This window comes from Lissotriton vulgaris, chromosome 9 (assembly GCF_964263255.1).
Source record: "Lissotriton vulgaris chromosome 9, aLisVul1.2, whole genome shotgun sequence".
In the NCBI taxonomy this organism is placed as follows: Eukaryota; Metazoa; Chordata; class Amphibia; order Caudata; family Salamandridae; genus Lissotriton; species Lissotriton vulgaris.
In genome coordinates this window covers 933,220,729-933,244,290 of record NC_141697.1, presented here as the reverse complement: position 1 = coordinate 933,244,290, position 23,562 = coordinate 933,220,729, and the positions used below count along the sequence as shown (strand labels likewise).

Below are 23,562 nucleotides of genomic sequence, written 5' to 3'. Positions count from 1 at the left end.
ATCCATTTGGATAAATCACCTCTGCGGGTGCATAGGCACCCATACACTCTGATCAACAAACGTATAGACAGCAATGTAGAAAGAGCAACATTTACACAGTAAACCAGGTACACAGCAGGTGGGCAACATTTACACAGTAAACAAGGTACACAGCAGGTGGGCAACATTTACACAGTAAACCAGGTACACAGCAGGTGGGCAACATTTACACAGTAAACATGTTATATGTAGAAGCACACAAAATGCACAAACGGACACAAACAACAATTCCATGCCAACGTGTAAAGACTGAAAGAGGAGGTTGGACGAACAGCAGCATTCGATGCTGGTAGCACACCTACAGCAACCGATGCACCCTTGCAAACAGACATCCGTGCACACAATCATGCATACATGTATCTATACACACAGACCAGCAGCTATGGGGCGTTCGCGCACAGAGACCAAGAGACATGCTACTACCTATCCATATGCAGGCACCCATGCACAGATTCAACTCTCGTAAACAGGACCTACTTTCTATGTAAATGAGTTAACGAGCACATTTTAATGAAACATTTTCTATATTTAAATATTGCAGAATTTTTGCTTTTTACATCGTCGCTTGTCAAAACAAGGTTTTTGGGTCACCTATTTACGGAGTAATTAAATTCATCTGGAGAATTTTAAAATCGAGCAAAGTGAGGCATTTGAAGCAATTTTGCTCAGCTTATTGTGTAAACAGAAGATGCTCACAGAATTCAAATTAGTAAAATGTATGGTCTTGCCTATTTAACCCTTTCGATGCACATGACGAGCTCAGCTCGTCATGATGCACAGTTGAGCTGTGCTGATGACGAGCTGAGCTCGTCATGAAGCATGGAGTAAATGAAAAGTCAGCACAGGGGGATGTGAAACGCCTAGCAGCCAAGCTGTTAAAAGGCTGTCTAAAAAGGTGACCCTTGCCTCCAGCGTGTTGCCAGCCTTTGTACGCCCTCTTGTTTCTCGACATTTATAATGAGGTACTCCTGCTTGTTCTTTGCTTTTAGATACAATGTTCTTCACAGTACTGCGTCTTAAGCAATAAAGAACATCATTAGTGTTAGAAGAAATAATACCCCTCACAAAAAATGTTTTAATAGAACACACTGTTCCCAAAATACCATAGTACACTGAATAATAATGGCGGGAATATTGCCTTAGAAATGATATGCCACCCTGCGAACGCGCTCTATCGGGTATACCAGAAGGGAGAACGCCCACTGAAACAACATCTCAGGAACAAATTGCGCCCAAGAGTGCAAGCGTGCGCATAATTCAGAAACCCGTTGTTGAATACTGGCAAGTGTCATTTTATGGATTTTTGAGGCCCAGGGCAAGATATATTTTGCAGCCCCCTATTCGTAACAACTTTGAATTTTATTAACCATCATTTGATAATTGAAGACCGCATGATGGCACACAAACTTTCAAAAAGGGAGTTTACACAAAACCAGCTGAATTGTGTCTTTCTTGGGACCCAAACATCGTTAAGATTAAACTGGGCAAGGAGTAGAGATCGAAGAGAGGCCGAGTTATAGAATTAGAGGTGAGCTAGAGCAAGAGAGCGTTTATATTCCTTGGAGGTCTTTAGGAAGATGGTGGTCCACCTTGCCCATGCTTTAAAACGTCTCAGAAACTGGCTACAAAACAGCCTACTTGTAAGAATTTTCTCCTGGATATTGTGCCAGAGAGAATGTTGCCCTCAGAAAAGTATTTAAAGGAATAGTATCCCTTACAAATACATTTTGTTTGAGGATCCCCATGGTTGGGGGGGGGGTGTAACAGTAATTCTTTGTTCCACCTCTCCTTCATGGACATTGTCTCCCAGCTACCTGCCCATCTAGTGATCAGTTGTCTGAGACTAAGCAGGTTCCATACAGAGGAAATGAGAATGTGAGAGTGTTTTAACCGTGCCGGACCCTTCGAGATGTTGTGGCGAACCCTACCTGTTTGTAAAAATGATCTGTTTTCACTTTCAGAAGGTAACAGGGTAAGATTTTCTCCAGAATGTCTCTGTGGACAGGACAGTAGTCTGCCTCTTAATGAGTGGGTGCTCACTGTCTCAATGTGACTGTTTCCACTCATTGGCATCTGGTGGCTGGTAGGTGGTTTCCTAGCGCCTCCGTAAAAAAAACTAGCATTTGCAATGCAATAGGTCTTGCATTTACAAGAGTTTGAGCTATTGGCATTTTAAATGACAATGCCTTTTATTTATGTGTTGCTTGTAAAACCGATAAATAAAAGGCATTATCATTTACTCGGCCAATAGCTTAAACTCTTGCAAGTGTGAGACCTACTGCATTGCAAATGCTTTTTTTTTGTAAAAGTGCCCCATGCCGCGCTTTCACTTTAAGGGCGGCCGCACCGCTTTCTTTAGTCGCGGCTCGTCTAAAGAAAGTGGCACAACCGCCATTAAAGTGAAAGCTCTGCATGGGGCACTTTTACAAAAAAAATCATCTGTTTGTCAAGTTGACAAACAAATGCTTTATTTTTTTTGTAGGGCTGGAATCCTAGAGTACCCCCAAAAAGTGACCTGCAACGCAAAGTTTACATTTATACAAAGCATGGTTCTCTACAGAGCCTATCTCACGCCGCGGCGACTGCAGCATATGTTTCCGACTGCGCAGCATCGCTGCCCTCGTTGTCACTTAGACACAGCTGATAAAACTCATATGTTATGGGCATGCCCACGCTTGAGAAGCCTCTGGGAATCCACCCGGCTCCACATATTGACACTCACACAGATACTGGTGGGGGGCTTTATAGAAGAGTGCCTTCTAGGGCTATGTAAACGCTCGACTAAACAGAAAGTGCAGCTCAGATTTATGGACCTTGCCTTAGTTCTAGCCAAACGCTCCATAACTATGCGCTGGAAGTCAGCGAAATCTCCTACTGAATACGCCTGGCAGAGTGAAATGCTCAGATGGGGCGGACCTGAGAGTGCCACACTACGTCGAGAGGAAGCCAAGGGATTATTGAAAAACCCGATATCCATGGAATGGGATATTATGCTGGAGGCCCTCAAAGGTAGAGATTTAGATCCCATAGCTAGCACCCGAGCACACAGTCATTTTCACAAGCGTAGTTGTAATACACAGACATGCAGCCAATGACAGATGGGAGTGACTGCCACAATCACTAAAAGGTATAGAGCACTGAAAGTTTCAATAGGACGCACAACTACACGTATATGAAACAGAACTGGCCAGAAGGAAAATGGGAGGGGGGGGGAAGGGGATTAATAGGGGTTGATTTATTAATAGTAAGGCTAACCATGTATAGACTGCAAAGTGGAGGATTAGCACTGAGCAAGCACGAAACAAATGATGATTGTAATATAGATGCTGATACAAGTTGTGGAATATGACATAAAGCTGGAAATATGACACACCTCATAAATGCCTGATTCCATTGCATGGATAATACTGTTGAATGTTTAATGAAAATCAATAACGTTTGTTACAAAAAAATAAATAAATATAATAATGCTTTTTTTGTAAAAGCGCCCCATGCCAGGGTTTCACTTTAATAGCGGCCGTTTTCCTTTCTTTAGACTCTGCTTGTCTAAAGAAAGGGGCGCAGCTGGCATTAACGTGAAAGTGCAGCATGGGGCACTTTAAAACAAAAAAAAAGTGAAATAGCGACAAAAAAAACCCCATGCAGCCGCGTTCGGCGCTGCAAACAAACCAAAAGCGCGGCCGCCACTGTGTTAGTGTGGTGTGCCCTGCTGTGAAAAAGTAAAGCCTTGCAGGAGAGTGTGTCCTGCCTGAAGCAGCAGGCAGGTGAAAAACATTTAACAAAATAGTGCTTGGAGACTGTAATTAAAGCCCACCGAGTAACAACACATGTAACAGGGGATGTCCTCATGTGAGGTTACAAAATGAAAATAGGCGGTACTAAAGAGGGACTACTAAGCCTATTGACCCAAGAAAAGCCACAGTTTACAAAGGGCAATGGCAAAAGCCAATGAAAAATATGGGCAGTGAGTGGGCGGAGCTTCAAGTCCATACCTGAAGACAGCATGCCTCGCAGAGTAGCTCATGCTCTTCCCAGGCTCGACCTAAAAATGATAATCCCTTTATTCTAGTCTGCCTGTACCACTTGGAATGGCAAGAAGATTAATGCAGTTGAAAAGCTAGTCAGATCTTCAACAGAAAACACAGGAATACCAGATACAATCTGCATCCTCCTTTTCCTTCTGTGAATGGGATTAATTGCATCAAATATTACAAAAACGGATATTGTAGGTATTACAAGTGTTTTATTAAAAGAAAGTTTCCAGGATTTCCTGTTCATAAGTGTGATAAAAATGGCACACAAGAAGCAATTATGGGTCCAGCAGCTCCTTTATTATGCACCCCAGCCACAATCCAAGATTATCTGCCTGGGTTCAAACCCACACAACTCCCATAGAACTTCAGGACCCTCAGAGAAAGGCCAGCTGTGGAACCCAAGACAAGATTTCATAGATGTAGCAGCACAAGCAAGATGCCACATTAAGACATGAGAAATGACATGAAGATCTTCACTAATCTCCGGTTTTGTACACATTATCTATGTTTTGCAAGGCCTAGTGATGCTTTTTGATGATATGCTTATGTTCCCTAGTACTGAATGAGCACTTTTTTAGTTATTTTAAAGATTGGAGTCACACTCCCTGTGGCCTATATAGATGTTGACAAAATTATGTACGCTATCAGTCACTGAGGTTGAACAAAGAAGAGCTGGTGGTGGATCAGTTGGTATCATTATTTTGTGCAGTGCTGTTTCCTATTTTTTGATGGATTCTTCTAACCGCAGATTCCTCACCTTGTGAACATGCCCTAGATTCAGGCTGGGTCCGGAAACTTAAAAACAGTACAGCTGAGGACCAGTGGTTGGCATTGTGCAGTTCCGTCCCATCTTTGCTCCACAATAGAAGTGAAGTGCATGCCGCATATAACCCTCACCCATACGCACTGACGTCAGTTCCTTTTTTTCCATGCCTTCAGATCTGGATTCGGAGCTGCCCCTTCGTTTTTGATGAGATTGTTTCTCAAAAATTAAAAAAAAAATTCCAGTGTGCAAGGGAAAAGTGTTACCTCCCAAAACACCATAGTTTGAACTTTGCAGAGGCTGTCGCAAGCCAATATCTGTGACAGACCCTCACAAGTTATGCATGTGGTGCTTGGGATCTCAACACAGCTCCAGGCATTTGGTGGACTGCACTAAGATGAATTCTAAGGCCATAGGCGAACATAAGTTGAAACTCTACATTGCCAAGCATCAGAAGACTCCTGCGTGACCAGCCGAAGTTCTTTTAATTCGTTTCACCAATTCTTTGTGGCACATGGTGGACCCCATATTGCCAGTTTTTCCAGATAATCTACATGCATATTTAGCCTTAACCATTCAGGATGGACAAGATGCTGCAAAGTTTGTGATCCGCTCAGGGTTGGACATGATTAATTGCTTTGAACGGATGACTGGCATGAGTGTGGTGCTTCAGTGCCATGCTTGGATGACGGCTATGGGTATCTCTGGGGATGTCCAGGCATCCTTAATTGACATGCTGTTTAAAATCCCTCACTTTTTTGGTTAGAAAGTAGACTCTGCCTTGGAACACTTTAAGTAAAGATGGGCCACTGCGCATTCCTTGGGGTTATCGGCCCCCACCTGAAATTCAGCAGCAGTTTTACCTATTATGAGGATATGCCAGGGGCTTCCCAAACTGGCAGTGCCAGAACTCACTGTCGGCACAACAAGTATCGTAGCCATTTCGGACAGAGGGCGTGGTTCACAATGAAAATGTCCTGGGCATCGGGGACAATGTGCCTCTCAGTTCTGCCCCTCCAGCTATGACACCTGCTAAAAACACTTTAGTGTTCAGCTGCAAAGAACACTTTAGCATGTTTTTCTGACAGCTAGCCAACCTGCCAGATGCAGAATCTGACATTATCTCCAAGGCTGGTAAGTCGTCACATCAGACAAGTGAGTCTGGAGGTCTTTATCCTATTTTAGATTTTTGTCCTCTCAGCACCTTCTCATGTTGAAGGGCAAATTCATGATGCTCACGCTAGCACAGCTCCTGTCTGCCCTAGACCTCGGAGACTGGATACAAGCGTTGGACCTTTTTGACTCCTACTTCCAAAATTCCATCCTGCAGGCCCACAGTCACTATCTGTGGTTCAAAGTGGGCCAGGAGCATTTTTAGTTCACTGTTCTCCCTTTTGGCCACACCAGTGCCACTCGGGTGTTCCGGAAAGTGATGACTGTGGTTGCAGCGCAACATCTGATACGAGGTTCCAGTCTTCCTCCTACCACAATGACTGGCTGTTGAAAGCAGGTTATAGACCACCTCCAAATGTCAGTGAACGTCTTAACATCATTGGGGTTCACTATTAACATGTCGAAGTCATACTTAACTACTTTGCACCCATTTGTTTTTGCTGTTATGGGTACAGTGCAGTTTCAAGCCTTTTCCCCGGAGCGGGGAGTCCAGGACATTCAAGCTATGATCCTGATGTTTCAGCCTCTGTACTAGATTTCAGTACAGATCACTCTGTGTCTACCCGCCTCGTGCATTCTAATGGTGAAACAGATGGCACATGCGTGCTTTACAATGGGGATCGGAAGTCCCAGTGGGCACAGTACCACTAGTATCTGTTAGTTAGTCCCCAGATATCAGAAGAGACTGCAAAAGTTCTTCAGATGGGGCTGCTAGACCGGAATGAGGCCAGTGGCAGGCCCTTATCCTTACCACACCCATAGCAACACTGTTGAAGGTTGCATCACTACTGGTTGGAGAGGCCATCTGGAGATCAGAGGACTCTGATCTCCGGCAGAAGCCCAACTCCACATCAGTCTGTTGTAGTTGTGGATGATTTACTTGGCGTTGAAGGAATTACTACCCACCATAAAAGGGAGACTACTACAGGTACTCACGGACAACCCCACACCACCATGCGGTACTGCAACAAGGTAGACAGGTTGGTGTCTTTGGTTCTGAGCCAAGAGGCACTATGCCTATAGATGTGGCTGGATCACCGGGGCATTTCTCGGTTTGTGAACTACATGGCAGAATCATTGATAACCAGGGTGGATTAAATCAGCGCCGACACCTAGCAGATCGTGAATGGCAACGACATCCAGGGTTGGCACAGGATGTTTTCCAAAAAGGAGGAGAGCCCTGGCTCGTTCTGTTTGCAGCAACCGAGAGCAAGCAGTGCCCAAAACTTCTGTATTGCTTCCTACCGCTACCTTCCCTGTCCTGAGTTCTGAAGAAGATCAGGAACGGGTAGGCCTAAATTGTCCTTGTGAGTCCAGATTTGGCCAGGAGAGTGTGGTAACCGGAACTTCTGAGCATGAGCATATCTCCTCCCATCAAACTGCCGCCTCAGGAGGATATTCTATCATAGCTGCAGGGCAGGGTCTTGCGCCCAGCCCTGAGCAATCTACACCTCCAGTCACAGTGATTGAATATCAGCACTTGACTGCTTTTGATCTCCCTTATAAGGTAGTGGATATTATCCTGACAACCACATGTCCTGCCACGAAGTCTGTGTACGCATAAAGCTGAGACAAGTCTGTGGCTTATTGTAGTAACCATGACAAGGACCCATTACAAGCCAAACTATTATATATTCTACTTTTTATTTTGTCTTTGGCCCAGCAAGGACTTGCAATGGGCACTATCAAATGTTTGTTAAACCTGTCAGTCTTTATGCGATTGCCGGGCCAAGCATCCTTCTTCAAATCACCCATTGTGATATATTTGCTTAAAGGTTTCGTCCATGTGTTTCTCCCAAAACCTTTTTGATGTCTCAATCGGACCTCAACTTAGTCCTAACCTTCCTGATGTACACCCCCTGCAAGACTGTATAGTTGTCCCTGTCATCTGCTGCCCTGAAGACTGTCTTTGTCATCGTGATAACGTCAGTTTGTCACGTAAGCTCACTTACTACCAAGGCGACCTTTCTTTCGAAGGTTGCCACAGTTTTCCATGTTGGACAATCCATCACTCTACCGATGTTCTTTACTCCACCTCATCCCTTGAAAGAGAAAGAGAGGCTTCATTCTTTGGACCCTAAGAGAGCGCTTAGATTCTACAGAGATTGTACCAAAAACCACCAAGTGGACTATCAGTTCTTTGTGGGGCTCTCCAGGGCAAAGAAAGGCAGAATGGTGTGTAAACAGACCATATCCAGATGGCTAGTTGTCTTTATTAATATCTACTATGGAAAGGTGGAGAAGCAGCCTCCAGATCGGTGAAGGCCTATTCCTCCAGGGCCAAGACTGCTTTCACGTGAAGTACCTATTGTGAATATCTGTCAGACTGCAAAGTGCACACATTTACCAAGCACTGCAGCCTTGACAGACAGGTCTGACAGTAAGGGCATTTTGGCATCTCGTAGTTAGGCTGCTTGGTCCAGCAGGATTTTTAAGGTGGTGGGTTTGTGGTGTGACTCATACCACAGAGGAACTGCTTTCGTATCTATTCAGAAGGTATGAAATCTGCAGTTAGAAGTATCCATCAGGAGGAAAAGATTGCTTACCTTTTGTAACATTCTTTTTGGGGGTGCCAGGACCTCCCCATCATAAACAAACGCCCAATACCGGCCCTACTCTACGCCGACGACGCTGTAATACTGGCACTTACCCCCGTAGAATTACAGTGTGCCCTCTTTAGATATAATACATTTATGGCTAACCTGGACCTGATTATAAACATTAAAAAAACTTTTGTTATGTCCTCGGGATCCAGAATGAAAAAAACAAAGGCTATTTTTCTAAATGATACTATTCTTGAGAGCACTAACACATATCCATACCTAGGGATAGTAATCGATCATAAAATTACCTGGAAACCGGCCATTAAGTCTAGGGAACTCCACTTCATGAGAGCTACTGTTGCTCTGGTAAATTTATCTCAAAGGTTGGGAAGAAGGCCCCCCCGTCGAACTTATAGAGATTTATAAGGCCAAATGTCTAACAGTTGCAGCCTATGGGGCGGGAATGTGGGGCTATGAAAACATAGATGCCCTACAAAAGGTCGAAAACAGTTTTCTAAGATATCTTCTTGCTGTTCCCCAGGGTACCTCAACCTTTTCGTGCCACATGGAATTGGGTCTTTCTCATCTGACAGATATTGTCAAAATACAACCACTTCTTTTGGGGCACCGTATCTGGTCATCAAATAAAACCACCTTTTGTCAAGGGTTTATCCAGGATTGTATTTCTTTGGAAAATGCATGCAAGATTGGGTGGATTCGTTATATTAAAAGCTTTTTGTATGATCTAGGCTTGGAAAAATATTTTTATTCACCCACCTCAATTCTAGAGGTATCAACAAAAGCATTTCAAGCGCAGTGTTTAACACATCTGGAAGAACTGCGTCTCGCTAAAGAGGCCAGTAAATCATCTGTCCAACATATCCTGTCCATACAAACCACTCTGACTATTCAACCCTACTTAACATTAAACATTACCAGCTATGAAAGATTTCTGCTGATTCGGTTTAGGCTAAACTCTTTCTATTGTTTAGTTACCTTCCCAAAAACAAACAACTGGGCAACAGCACTACCACCTTGTCCATGCGACGATCTCTCTACTCAGGCCACTATCCATACAATCTTATTTTGTAAGTTCTACAGTGAACCTAGAAGGCTTTGACTCATCCCGGTTGTAAAATCTATGGGCATCGAATATGGCGCCCTGCATTGCTCTCTTTGCAGTTTTTGGAAGAGGAATGCATAACGAAAGTTATAATTAAATTTCTGAAGTTTATTGTTCGGCACAGGCCAAATTTAGAGTAGTCTGTGACTACTTTGTCCGGGATCTTTGCTTTTTCTACCTAATTGTGCAAGACGTCCTTTTTATACTGTTTTTTAATGATGATTGAATAATTTTGTATTCTATGAACAGTAAAGTAAATTTTGATTTGACTTGATTTGAATGATATTCTTTTAACCCACAGACGACACTCCACACTCACACATCCCCGTTCTTTAGCTTGAACTCTTTCCCATCGGTAAAGGTTCCAATTCTTGAGATCTAAACATGGTGTAATTGTAGTAACTGTTGAGTACGGGACTGCAACTGTTCTTGCAACTTAGTAAGAAGCAGGTGTAAGGTTCCATATATGGTGCTGAAAAGGAAACCGAAAGTTGCCACACAGGCAGTTCATCCATGTTGAATTGGGAATTAGTATCAGTGCTACTGCTGACCAGTTGAATGAGGGTTTATAGTGAGTACCCCACCATGGGTCTTAGAGGCAAGGTTCCAGTGCTCCCCACCTGGTTAACAAGAACAGCTGCTGAACTTCTCCAGTGCATGTTCCTGTCCAGAAATGCATGGCCAATGTCTGCTCTCTCCGTGCACGCTCTATGAAGTGCAGTAGTGATAGTAGCAAATTATCCAGAATATGTGTTGGAATAGTTGAATGTTACAACATCTTCTACATGAATGACCCAAAACGGTACTAAATCGTGTTCATTATTTTATCGTAACCTCATAGCTGCTGCGCCCGTCCAGCGGCCGACGGCACCACAACCTCGGGAGTGCTGCCGTCGGCCGTTCCAACTGCACCTGCGCAATGGAACGTTCAGCACTGGAGCTGGACGTTCCAAAGCAGCTAAGGTGCTAATTGTAATTGTAACCATTTTATTGGTAAACTAAAAGTTATTTTTTTTTAATTATTCATACCGAAACACTTGTACCAGACTGATATGTATTGTTAATTATATATAATTTATTTTATTAACTTATTATTTATCCCTATTTAAACCCTACTGCTAACCCTAACCTACAATTTTTTTTTTATTTATGCACTTCAATATTTTCTTTTCTGTTACCAAATCTTAATGCTGTCCCTCCCATTTAAGTGATTTAAACTTTTATTTAAATTATCTTGTACTCCTGAAGCTAATTATGCTCCTATTATTTTAAATACATTTTAATTAAATCATAATTTCTTATGCCCTAGTCTACAGTAATCCTTATTTCTTTTTTTTTTCCTTCTATGTAATTTAAAGTAAATAACCCGTCAAGTTTTGTAAGTGGAAATAATTTAGCTCCAGGAGGATGGTTAAGGAAGCTGACTGATGGCCTTTATTCTTTTTTTATTTTAGTTACATTTCATAAGTTGCCTTTGGCTTTTTGAATATTTAGATTTAATAAGCCCTTATATTGCCTTGTAATTTTTACCTTATTCAATAGTGCACAGAAGGAAATTGGCACCCAGGCTGCTGTTTGAACTGCAAAATACATCAACAATGAAGGTTCAGTTGAAACCTCAGGTCTCCGGGTCACGCTGCCACTGCACCTGCTGCACCTATGGACAGTCTTTACCCCTGTAAACGTTTAACTTTGGACTTGCTCCCACCCGATAAGGGTGAATGAGCTCACTGCTGCAGCCCGGCCAGTGCCGCTCTCCTCTCCTGTACTGGGCTCTGCTTCACTTCAGACCATGGTTCCACCATACAGTGTGTCATGTGAGTCACTCTGAATAACTTGACACATTTCAGTGGTCATTGATGTATTTACTACATTGATTTGCTGACCCATCAATGTTGTGTCATTAGTTTAGTTGGCAGGTATGCCATCAGAAGATCTTAAGAGCAGATATGACCACCTATACCATCTTGATTTTGTTCTTAAGTTCAGTCAAGTCTTTTCAAAGCAACACTCAGCAGCTACAGTTCATTTGGACAGTAGTGGACATGATATCTGTGTAGGCATTTGTTGCATCCAAATTCTGTCATGAATGTGACAATAATTGCTGTGGGTGTGGCATATCGATGGCCTGCTGCATTTTCAAATGCCTTCTTTTCAGTGGCTAGCAAAGAGCCTCATGGAAGGACCATGAAAGAGATTTCTGATAGAAACTTCTCTCTAGAAAGTTCCTAATTTTTTTAATTTTCACCAAATGCCACAGAATACGTAAACTTTTGAACAGTAACTCTGTGCACCGATAGGTGGTGCTGTGTGGCTCTGGAATGATGCTGTTCTGCTCTAGAAATTAAATGTGTTAGTTATAGGTGCCACTCACGCACACTGACATCTGTTCCTTTATTTCTGAGCCACCAGACACTGAGCCAAAGCTACCTCTTATCTCTATGAGACAGATCTTTAAACAAACATTTTCAAAGTACATGTCACTTCACAAGGTGACAGGATTCACATTCTGTAAGGACAATCATTGTAGAAAAGTATGATCTGCTTTCATGGTTACCCCCACTTTTTGCCTGGTGTCAGTGTTCTTTTTGGCTTAGTCTGCTGGGTTCCTATTTCAGCATCTGTGCTTTCTCCCTAAATTGACATAGTAAGTACTTTGGTACCTCCACAATTGGCTACAGATGTGCCCTTATAAGTCCCTAATATATAATAATAATAATAATAATAATAATAGGTACCCAGGGCCAGCCGCGGCTCTTGCAGGTAAAAGCGGTGTGGCGGTTGGGCCGGGTGGGGAGTATTTCGACAGACGATCACGAGGGAAAATTAATTATTTAATTTTCATTAGTGGTTGTCTGTCGAAATCCCCCCACTTAAAACTGTGACTACAGGACTGCCATTGCAGCCTGTGTAAGTTGGTGTTTGCACCTCTCACAACCGATATACGTTTCCTTATATCTGAGGTCACAGCACTTAAAACCTATAAGCCACCACTATGACAGACTCTCCATGCCCGTGCTGGAGTCGGGTGCCCCTACAAACCCCAGAGTCGATTTACCAGGCTTTGTAAGTGCAGTCAGCCATTTTAAGACCTACAGTAGACATCACTCATTACGAGATATCTAACTATATAGTGGCTGCACTGAACCCGGTCTTGTTTGGTATCAGAAATTTTGGGATCATACACCAACACCGAGGCCAGTGCTGGAGGTATGACCCCATGTCCTGGGGGGCTCCTTAGAGGACCCCCCCCTGTACTCCCGGTAACAGTCTTTCTGAGTCTGCCAGCAAGCTAGTGCTGCTGACGACCACAGACACAATTCTGCCCTCCTGCATCTGAGCAGAACTCGAGTAGGGGAAGGTAGAACAATAGGTTTCCTATCACAGGGAGGTGTGACAACCTCCAAGACAGGATTTAGTGTATTGCGCCGGGGTGGGTGCGCTTGCATGCCCCTTCAGACTGCTTTGAAGGGCACATTTGGTGCCCTCCTTGTATACTACGGTTTTAGCCAGTTCAGGAACCCTTGGTTCCCACTCGGGCGCGAAACTGGAAAGTCATTCCAACCCTTTCCTTAGGGTACTTAAGGGCTCCCCTGTGAGGGGTCTTCAGATTTGATGTAGGACCAGAATCAACCCTGAAACTACATTTCTCTTCAATCTGTTCCTGGTCACGATGTTCTTCAAGTCTTCGTCATCTGTCTGTGCTTCATCCAGGTTCTTCAACAGACCTGTGGGCATTAAGGACACCCAAAGAAATCTCCATTGAAGTGAAGGAGTCACTCTCCTGCATCTGAAGATACCGCAATGAAGCTGACCGGTCTGCTGCTCCCGACGTCCCATGGACATCCTGAGGCTTCGCAACACAGGTGGTAGTTCTGTGACTCACTATAGGCCTGACCTGTCTTACCTGCAATTTGGAGGACAGTATCCCTCGTCGGGGCTGCTGGGAACGAACCCCTGTTGACTACTTGCCAAGGCTTGTTGGCTGTGCACTCCAGAGATCTTCGGGCTACAAGAAGCTCCAGTCTCCCGCACCTCACTTTCTTAAAAACAGAGTCCTCCCTGCATCGTGGGCCTTCGAATTTGGTGAGCTGCTTGAGGTCCTATTGTGACTCCTTTGCCTTCAGGCTGTGGGTCCCCCTGAGGGTCTTCTCTTGCTCCAGTGGGCCCCCCTGCTTGCTTGGGGCCTGCTCTGACTCGTGCTTTTGGTGAGTCCCATGGACCTTGTTGGTCCCAACGTTTGTTCCTTTTTGTTCTCCACGCCATTTGCGGCTACCAAGGCTTGTTGGTGCTCCAGCCAGACACCGACCACCTAGACACCCACATCTGACGTGGGAAAGCTTGTGCACTGGTCTTCCTCAGTGTCGCCTTGTCCTCACAGCTGCAGCAACAAGGTCACTTTTGTCTCTTCTGAACCTCTCGACATCGATGGGCATTGTGCTTCAGTCGTAACAACAAAGTCGGTGGGGTGGGGTCCCAGGGAATCTGATTTAAAGACCAACGAGGAGAAATTCCCTCTAACATAATCAGTAACACAATGCTACCTCAGGTCTAAATATTAGCACATAAACCATGTAGTAAGGGGGAAGTGCAATGAATGTCTTGACTCTCTCAAATTTGTGAATAGATACAACCAAAAAAGGGGGATTATCCCTTAAGGACTAGAACCCTCACTCACCCGAAGGTGACCTGCTTCATCATATGGGTTCCTCCTACCAGTAAGAAATCCTAGTCCTACTGGGAGCGACAACTTCCTCACTGTGAGGAAGGAGCTCAGAGATGTTTTCAAAAAGGTTCAGTAATGGACCTTTGATGCTAAAATCCCATATGTGAGAATTATGGTGTAGTGAGAGTGCAGCACAAAAAAGGAAGGGAAAACTAATAGTGACTTTAAAACTGCCTAGGAAGATGCATAAAACTATTTTTATTGGATTGCTCTCACCGGCAGGGTTAACAAGCAGTGCAGAGAGTAGTATAGATTTAAAACGACTCTAAATTTAGGTCAACATGTTTCAGCCTAGTGATAAATACTCTGTATCAGTGGTTTTCTTCAGGACCAAAAATGTTGCGATTGCTGCTGCTATTACAAATTATAGTGATAATGAAAAAGTAAAAGATATACTACCAGTAATCCTGTGTAGCGATGTCAGGCATTACTGGGAATATCTGTGAACATGAGAGTGAAAACAAAAAAAAAAATTGCACAAAATCAGTAACAGTGCTATGCTGTTGACATATTCCTGTCAATCATATTGTCAATAGCCATGTATATAATATTTGATATTGTCAAACTTACCCTCAATGGTAGGGTAAAGTGCCTCACCTCGACCTGGCGACAGCTCAGGGAAAGAGGCCCCGCTCTGTGGGGAACAAGATCGAATGTCACACCTGACCAAATCCCTAGGTGGACATTCCATTAAAATCATGCTCTAGTGTGTCCAAACTCAAATGCTGTGTCAACCCTGACAGAGAAAACAATCTTTCACTTAGGGTATCTGAATGCTATCATTAAAGTGCGGTATTCTACAGACTTGGGACCTTTAGTATTGCTTGTGCTTTTATATCCCTAAAATGCCATCATCCCAAGGTCTTGAAACTTAGACACTTTCAAACACTAAAGTCAAAAGGCCAAAAGTTTGCCTAAAGAAGTTGGTATGTAAAAAACAATGTAGCATGAAAAAAGTTCTAGTGAGGTCTTTAAAGGGGAAGAAAAGCCCAAAACGCCTTACCTGTCCGTCAGTACCTCGTCGCGTTACAAAGCTGCCACCGGAGGTAATGGACGGACAGGTAGGCTCGCTTAAAATAGTATCTCAATTTTTAAACAGTCGCTCCTTGCAGGACCCTGGAGCATCTATTCCAATGCCCGTCTTAGAAATATTCCACACAACGCGCATGTGCTTAAAGCACACTACTTTTAGGACTAAATACTCGGCAATGCGCACGCGTGGGAAGGAGATACTAGTTCCCTACCACTGCGCCTTATGTACTCACTTCAAATCTAATAATATGAAAAAGCTGCATTGTACACATCAATGTTAAGACAGACTAAAGATGGGCATATTATATGTCTAAACTGTAAGAACCGTTATGTAGTGTAGGCACAATTAATCTAAATCACAGCGCATAACGAAAAACATGTGTCCTCGCGCATGCGCCAGAGGGTAATGCTATTCACTCTCCAACGCTCGTTATGTTGTGTCATTATGACGAGTAATGCTGCATGTAACCCCAATCATAATAATCAACTAACCACGGTTGATCATATCCGATAATGTTTGTCTCATTTATTAAGTTGTGTTAAACATCAGATGGTAATGGTGGTAGCCCCAAGAAAAATCTTGGTTATTAATCATTTCAGATTCACAGAGGGTGAAAGATTCTTTAAATAGCATCCCCCAAGTTTGTCTGACAACGAAAAGTAATGGTCCTTCCTATTGGTATTGTATTTACAATATCTAAAATGATTGAATAAATAGCAATACCAAGTGGCCATGTATTGCTATGGAGATACTATATGTATGTATCATCGTCATGTGTGGTGTACACTTTTCAAAGAGATCTGGTGGATTTCCTACTGGTAGAAGGAACCCATATGATGAAGCATGTCACCTTCGGGTGAGTGAGGGTTCTAATACTGAAGGGGTAATCCCCCTTTTTTGGTTGTATCTATTCACAAATTTGAGAGAGTCCAGACATTCATTGCACTTCCCTCTTACTTCATGGTTTATGTGCTAATATTTAGACCTTAGGTGGCATTCTGTTACTCATTGTGCTTACGTGCCTCCTGGTCACTGCCGAATGGCATAGACTCTGTTCCCTCTGCTGGCAGGTTTTTCGCTTTCAGAATCCACCCTTGGATTCCACCGGAACCCTTCACTGTCTTCTCCAGAGGCATCTTCTCCCATTGTTGTCTACGGCAGGTTCTGGCTTCACTTCACTCCTATGTACCCGGCTTCCCTGGTGCAGGTAACCTGGTTCCTGAAGCATCCACGGATGGGGTGGTTCTCCAACCTTCTGTCTTATGAAGGGTTTCTTTAGGGTCCTCCAGGAAGGGTCCTTCTTCTTTAAAACTGCAGCCACAACTTCTCCATTGACTTCCATTGGCCATGCGGCTGTGTTTCCACTCTGCACACAGCCTCCGTGGGGTTCCTGTGGAACGTACCGTGGGTTATTCCTTGTGTCCTCGGCTCCTCTGGTCCAAGTCCTGTTCTCCTTTGCAGTTCACATTCCACTTTCTTAATATATGGTTTGGTCTCCCCCTGGAGACCAGTGTATATTTGTGCTACTTACCTGATAATTGCAAATTATTCTTGTGTATTGTGTTGATATCTCCGGTAATGTGATATACCAATGTGTTAGTGATAGTGTGTCTGATAAATAAGACCTATTTTTATAAACACTGTGTGGTTTCTTTTCATCTAACCAACACAAAAGTCTAAAGTTGGTAAAACAAGCTGCTTTACACTCCTTCAAGATATATTGAAATTGATTCAAAACATGTGATTTAAAACATGAACTTTTTGATGTGATTAAGAAAAATTAAAATAATGTGAAAAAATTGAAAAATTCATTAATTGAATTTGAATAGAGTTTAAGGTGTGAGATAACACCATGTGAACAGTGCGTGACTGGACTATCTGTTTTGGCTAGTCTTAACTACCTGGCTGAGAGGTGACACACCTCTCTTGCTTACTAATTTTGCTGCCGACCTTGCCACCAAAAATGGGGCTTGGTCAGGTGGGCTGGCATCTCCATTATTTGGAGAGGCCCTAGCCAGCATAACAAAGGAAGGGAAGCCTTTGAGGTTCACCGCCTTTTTATGCTGTGACTGCTTGGGGATATGTTTGAAGCACCTACACACAGAGCTGGCTTGTTTCTGGCCCATGAGAGCATAAGGCTTCCACCTCAGGGTGTCAGAAACATGCCTAGAAGTTGCAGGCTGGTGGGGAACCATCAGGCACACACTAGCGAGTTGGTAGAATTTCAGGGGCACCTCCGGGTTGCTCTCTGGGTGCATTTCCTAAGAAATCCAATACTTGCATCAGTGTGTGTTTATTAAGCTGAAATGTTTGATACCAAACATCTTGGAATTCAGTGACCCCATCATGGAACTGTGGAACTCATATTGACAAGCTCCCAGCCCATGTACTCAGTATGGCTTCACGGTCCACTTATATCTAAGAATGAACTTAGACACTATATGGGCTTATCTGCTCACGCAGTTATGCCCTAACATGAGGTATTCTGCACCATGCCTTAGAGCTGTAAGGCCTGCTGTGACTTACCTATGCCTCTTGCAGTGCGGGTAGGCCAGGTACACAGAGATGTTTGCCAGGTTGACTCTTCACTTTCATTGGCACCAAAACACGCAGGCTGCTGTAACAGTATTTTTTTTACACAACTGTGGAGAGGCAACGTGTATCATACATATTATTGGCTTCAAATGCCATACATTAGACATGAATAGATGACCTGAGTGACGAATCTTCCAACAGATGACGTAGTTTTCAAATGCTTTTATTGTAATTCATAAAATCCACAGCCTACGCGTTTCGCCCAACACAGGCTTCTTCAGGGCTTATCTTTATATCTTGGGACTAAAACGTAATTAATCCATTTGTGGAGTCTTCGCTGACTTCCCACTCCTGCGAGGGCGAGTGTTTCCCCTCTTATATCAGGGGTGTCCTTACTTTCCGGTACGTGGACTCGAGAAGGAAGACTCCGACTTAGGAAATAGGATTTTGCGTTAAATCGGCACATGATAGCGACACAGCTGTTGTCAAAGTTATTCGTTCATTTCAAGAAGTAAGGACACCCCTGATATAAAAGGGGAAACACTCGCCCTCGCAGGAGTGGGAAGTCAGCGAAGACTCCACAATTGGAATAATTACGTTTTTGTCCCAAGATATAAAGATAAGCCCTGAAGAAGCCCGTGTTGGGCGAAACGCGTATGCTGTGGATTTTATGAATTACAATAAAAGCATTTGAAAACTACGTCATCTGTTGGAAGATTCGTCACTCCTGTCATCTATTCATGTCTAATGTATGGCATTTGAAGCCAATAATATGTATGATACACGTTGCCTCTCCACATTTGTGTAAAGAAGCTTATATGTAAAGTTAAGACCAACATTAGTGGCTGGTTTTAGGAGGCGGGCAATAGTGCACACTGTGGTTGGAACCAAGGAACGTTTTTCAAAACTGCCAGTTAGTGCGGCAATAATACCTGCCACCAGGTTCTGTGTTGCAACTGCTGTAACAGTATGTTCTACCCATAAAATAGGATAGGAGATAAGTGTAGGTGGGGAAGAGATGTCCTTAACGGACAAGAATCCTCACTCACCCAAAGGTGACAAGCTTCATCATTGGGCTCCCTCCGCACATCTGGGCCAGCCGGTCCCCAATGTGGGCTACAACTCCCCACCTAATGTCATGGTGTGGAGAGGAGCTGAGGTGTTTTTAGGCAAAGGGATGCCTCAAAATGTTGATGGTGAGAGAAGGATAGAGTGCTGTGAATAAGTGTAGGGAATGTAAAACTTCCTCACGGGCTCAAATAACTTTATTAGGTACAGTCCTTGGAAAGGGTTAAAAGAGCAGCGGACAGGGGGTTTAGAGCAAGTATCCCCCTTCTGAGGTCATGTTTCTACCTTTTATTTGGCTCCTAAAGGAGTCCTTATGCATTCGTCAGGACCGACTAATATAAGTCACTCTGTAAGTGTGTATGCCTCAGTCATTTAATTTGTAATAAAAATGGCTATACTGGCCGTTTCCAAAGGTGTAGTTCCCTAATTCATCACCTCCATCTGGAAAAAAGGGAAAGAGCAAGATACATTTTGCCTTTCTTTTCATAGGAAACGATTCATCCCCCACAAACACTAGTACAATCCACTATCGCTCAAATCATGTTGAGCACTAGCAAGTAATTAAAACAAGAACCCCAAAACGAAATGAAAAGGCAAGAAAAGAGTAAGAGAAAAGGTTACCTGTGGGAGGGAACTGACATGGACTCTCTATAGCCACTAGGTACCCATTCAATAATTCTGGCACACTGAACTGGAATCAAAGAAAAGTGACAACAACCATAATGGCATAAATGGACAGAATCAGCAACTTCTTTTGTCATTTGTTAACAATCAAAATCACTCCACATTTTGAAGTTTATTTAGGACATTCATTCATTCATAATAAACTTCATTCGATTTTAAATAAAACCATAAAAGTTGCACAACAGTAATACAATTTAAAACAATCCGTGCTTGATCAATAGAAGAGCGCCATAATTACAATAAAGAATAATAAATAGTTAAACAAGGCCAGAAGAAAACATACATTATTGATCCATATTGTTCCTGTAAATAACACAAGCTTTTAAAAAAAACAGTATAAAAGGTTAACAGTCTTCTTTCAATAATTGCAAATACATAATTGCGGGCGAGCCTAGTTAAAAGTCATTCTTTTTAAAATTGGGACCAGGAATTGTTTTCGAGGGAAGGCATAAAAATTACATAAAAACATAAAATGCAGCATATCCTGCGGAGACTGATTGTCGCAGCCGCAGGACGCTGCCACCATGGCAGGTGGGAGATGAAAGACGTTCAACCAAAACCTAGTTAGCAGAAATTTGTCATGCGTAGACAGAGACCCCATAAGGTATTGCTCTTTCCTAGGGGTTGTTTTAAGCATAATATGTGTTCGCACACTAGATTTCTCAACCTCCTTGGCTTCCCTCTCCATATTCCTCTCTAATAAAAAGGCTACCTTAATTGCTTCCACATCCTTCTTTACAATGGAGTCCGGATTAATAAATAAATCCACCCGACCCAGCCCTTCTAAACTACTCTTCACATAATTCAGCCATGGGATACGTGCTGAATTATCAAGAGCCATACATTCTCTTAAGATCAAATGGGTGAGAGGGATATCTGTATTCAGCCAACTTTTTAACCAGCAGGTAAGTGGATGCAAAGATAGTGTATCATTTAAGTAAGAGACCCCTCATTCCTCATGAAGCACCATATTGGAAGTGCCCCGGGAAACCCATAGCGAGCGCTTCAGAAAATCATTCTACGATATTTGAAGGGTCTGTCCAGCATTATAGCCCCATAGTTCGCTGCCATACGAGGCTATGGACAGACCTTTTGCCTTATACACTTGCAACATAGCCCCTGTAGGCTTCTTCCCTATCTTAGAAGCTAAATTAAAGATTGCCGAACTCGCCCTCACCATGTTCCCTTTTGTTTTCTGCAATAGTGGGCTCCAATTCATCTCGTCATCAAAAAGAACCCCTAGATAAGAGAACACGTTGGTACATGGAATCTTTGAGTCTCCCACTCGAAATTGATAATTCTTCTTAACCCTCTGCCCCACCTGCATGACATACGAATTAGAATTATTAATCAGTAAATCCCTGTCTAACATAAAGCTTGCAAAAGCAGATAAGTGTTTGTAGCCCATTTTCAGTCCTGGATATGAGAACGGCGTCGTCCGCATAAAGCAGGACAGGGATCCTGCGCCGTCCTACTCTCGGGGAATCTGCACCAGTAGCCCTTAAAACCTTATCCAGGTCAATAATATAAAAATTAAATAAGTAGGGGGCCAGTATACAACCTTGCCGGACACCCTTTTTAATGTTAAAGTCCCTCGTGACCAGCAAACCCTGAGAAAACCTAACATTGACTTTGATGGACTTGTGCATGTCCTCCAGAAAGTTAACAATACCATTATCCACTCCCCTAGCCCTCATGGACTGCCATAGCATCCTCCTGTTAACACAGTTGAAGGCCGAAGACAGATCCATGAAGGCCAGATGGATGGTCCCAGAGCGTGCAACGGTATACTTGCTTAATATCAAGAACAAATTGAGACATTGAGCTATAGTGGACCGACCACACTCAAAACCGTATTGAACTTCCGACAAGATCTTATGTTCGTCAGCCCAAGATGTCAGTCTCTGAAGAAGGACCCGCCCTACCACCTTTACCACAGAATCAATTAAAGAAATAGGTCTGTAACGTGATGTACTATTTCTGTCCCCATTTTTGAAAACCGGAACTATTGTAGTTGTTGTTCATGACTCAGGACAGCCGTGCTGTGCTGCAGCATTGAATATCTGTTCTAATAACGGGCCCAAAAGGAAGGATCTGATTTAAAAAGGTCTGGGGGGGATCCAATCTGGTCCAGGTGCTTTACCCACCGGTAATCCCATTATACCTTCCAAGATTTCCCCCATCTCAAATTTTATTACTGCCTCATATTTGTCGAGAGGCTCCCTATCACTATGTCCATTCCTGATATCGAACCTAGATTCAAAGTGTAATACCCACTCCTCCTCAGTTATGTAGGATTCAAGGCCCTTCCCCCATCCTGCGTAAACAGAGGCCTGTTCACAACACCCCAAAACATCGAGCTATTTTTAAGGGTGCTAGATTCTAGCAATTCCCTCCATGCTTCTTCTTTTAGTGCTTCCTTTCTAATGGTGAGGGCCGCCTTACACCCCCTACGACAGTTTAGAACATCAGTTTTATTTCAGTTTTTTTTTTACAAGGCCTCCCTCAACATTTTTGCAGCTTTGGAGCAGTAGTCCCGACCTAGCATTTCCTTTCGCTGGGGTAGATAAAAGCATGAACACCTTAAGTGAAATGATGTGATAGGCATTAAAAATCTCTATTGGCATGGATCGCTCCTCTAAACAGATGGACAGTTCATTGCTACATACAGATTTAACCTCATTGTAAAATAATTCTGGAGTAACTTGAGACCATTTTAATCTACGCCTACCATCAACTAAGCGTAGTAGACCCTTATTCACTTCCTCTACACCCTTATCTGCCAGTAAACCTGACAGGTACAGTGTTAGGGGATTATGGTCACTGAATTCACTCGATGAGATTTTAAAATTCTTCACAGTAGACTGTAATGAGGGTGAAATTAAGATATAATCTATAAAATAACCCTTTCCCTGGCCCTTAAATGTATGCACAGTAAATTTAGTGCAAGGGGCAGCTAGAGACAATGTGGCCGTCAGATCTAGTTCATTGATCATATCGTTTAGCATCTCACCTTGAGCCGAGTGCTCAAAGTGAAACCCGTGTATTTGTGAGCAACCTAATTCCGACAAACAGGCCGTGAGACGGTCACCACATGGGTGTACATTAAAATCGCCGGCTACCAGAAGGTTATGGAGACTAGGACTCAAAGATTATTTTATAGCCTCTCCCAGTGCAGATAGATTACTACACTCTGTTGAGGGCAAAAAGGAATTATAAAAATTAAAAATACTCCAACTTATACCTCCCTTACGGGCCAATATCACCTGAATATCAGGATGAGAGATAGGCATCAGCTGTAATTTACAGTTAGTAGCCACAGAGATATAGGTAGCCAAACCGCCTTTGTGTCTCCCACACCTGGATGGTCTGGCTAGAACAAAGAAAGCCTTATAGTTATCCAGGAGTAGGTCATCATCTAGAGACCCCGTCTCCTGTAGGCAGATTACCTGAAATTGTTTAATAAAAGCTACCCATCTGGGATCCTGTAGTTTCACTGCTAGCCCTGCTATATTCCATGATATGAAGTTGTTGTGGAGGTCCCTTGTTGGTCTTAGGGTTACATCCCCTTGATCCTGGGTCAATATCACCTGATCTGACTCTATTAAGTTATGACCGCCCAGTCAATCACATTCTTCCATGTATCAAACCTATTCTGTAGAACTATACTGCGAGTAGTGTTGACCGTCCTATCTACGGATATCAGTGGTAGGCCTGAGGAATAGAATGGAGACTGGGATATGGTCTCACATGGCCACCCCTTACTATTAAATCCTCCCTGCCATCCATTGGCAAATCCCTGCTATTGGGAGGCCTATAGAAAAAACCCAAGGGTAGTATC

The 23,562-nt window shown here is 43.2% G+C and overlaps 1 protein-coding gene across 1 annotated transcript in view; it reads left to right on the top strand.

The window, feature by feature from the left end:
• The window catches only part of RNF123 (ring finger protein 123), a 2,099,603-nt gene that overhangs the window by 1,046,960 nt on the left and 1,029,081 nt on the right, over positions 1–23,562 (top strand). The gene's annotated exons all lie outside the window — the stretch shown is intronic.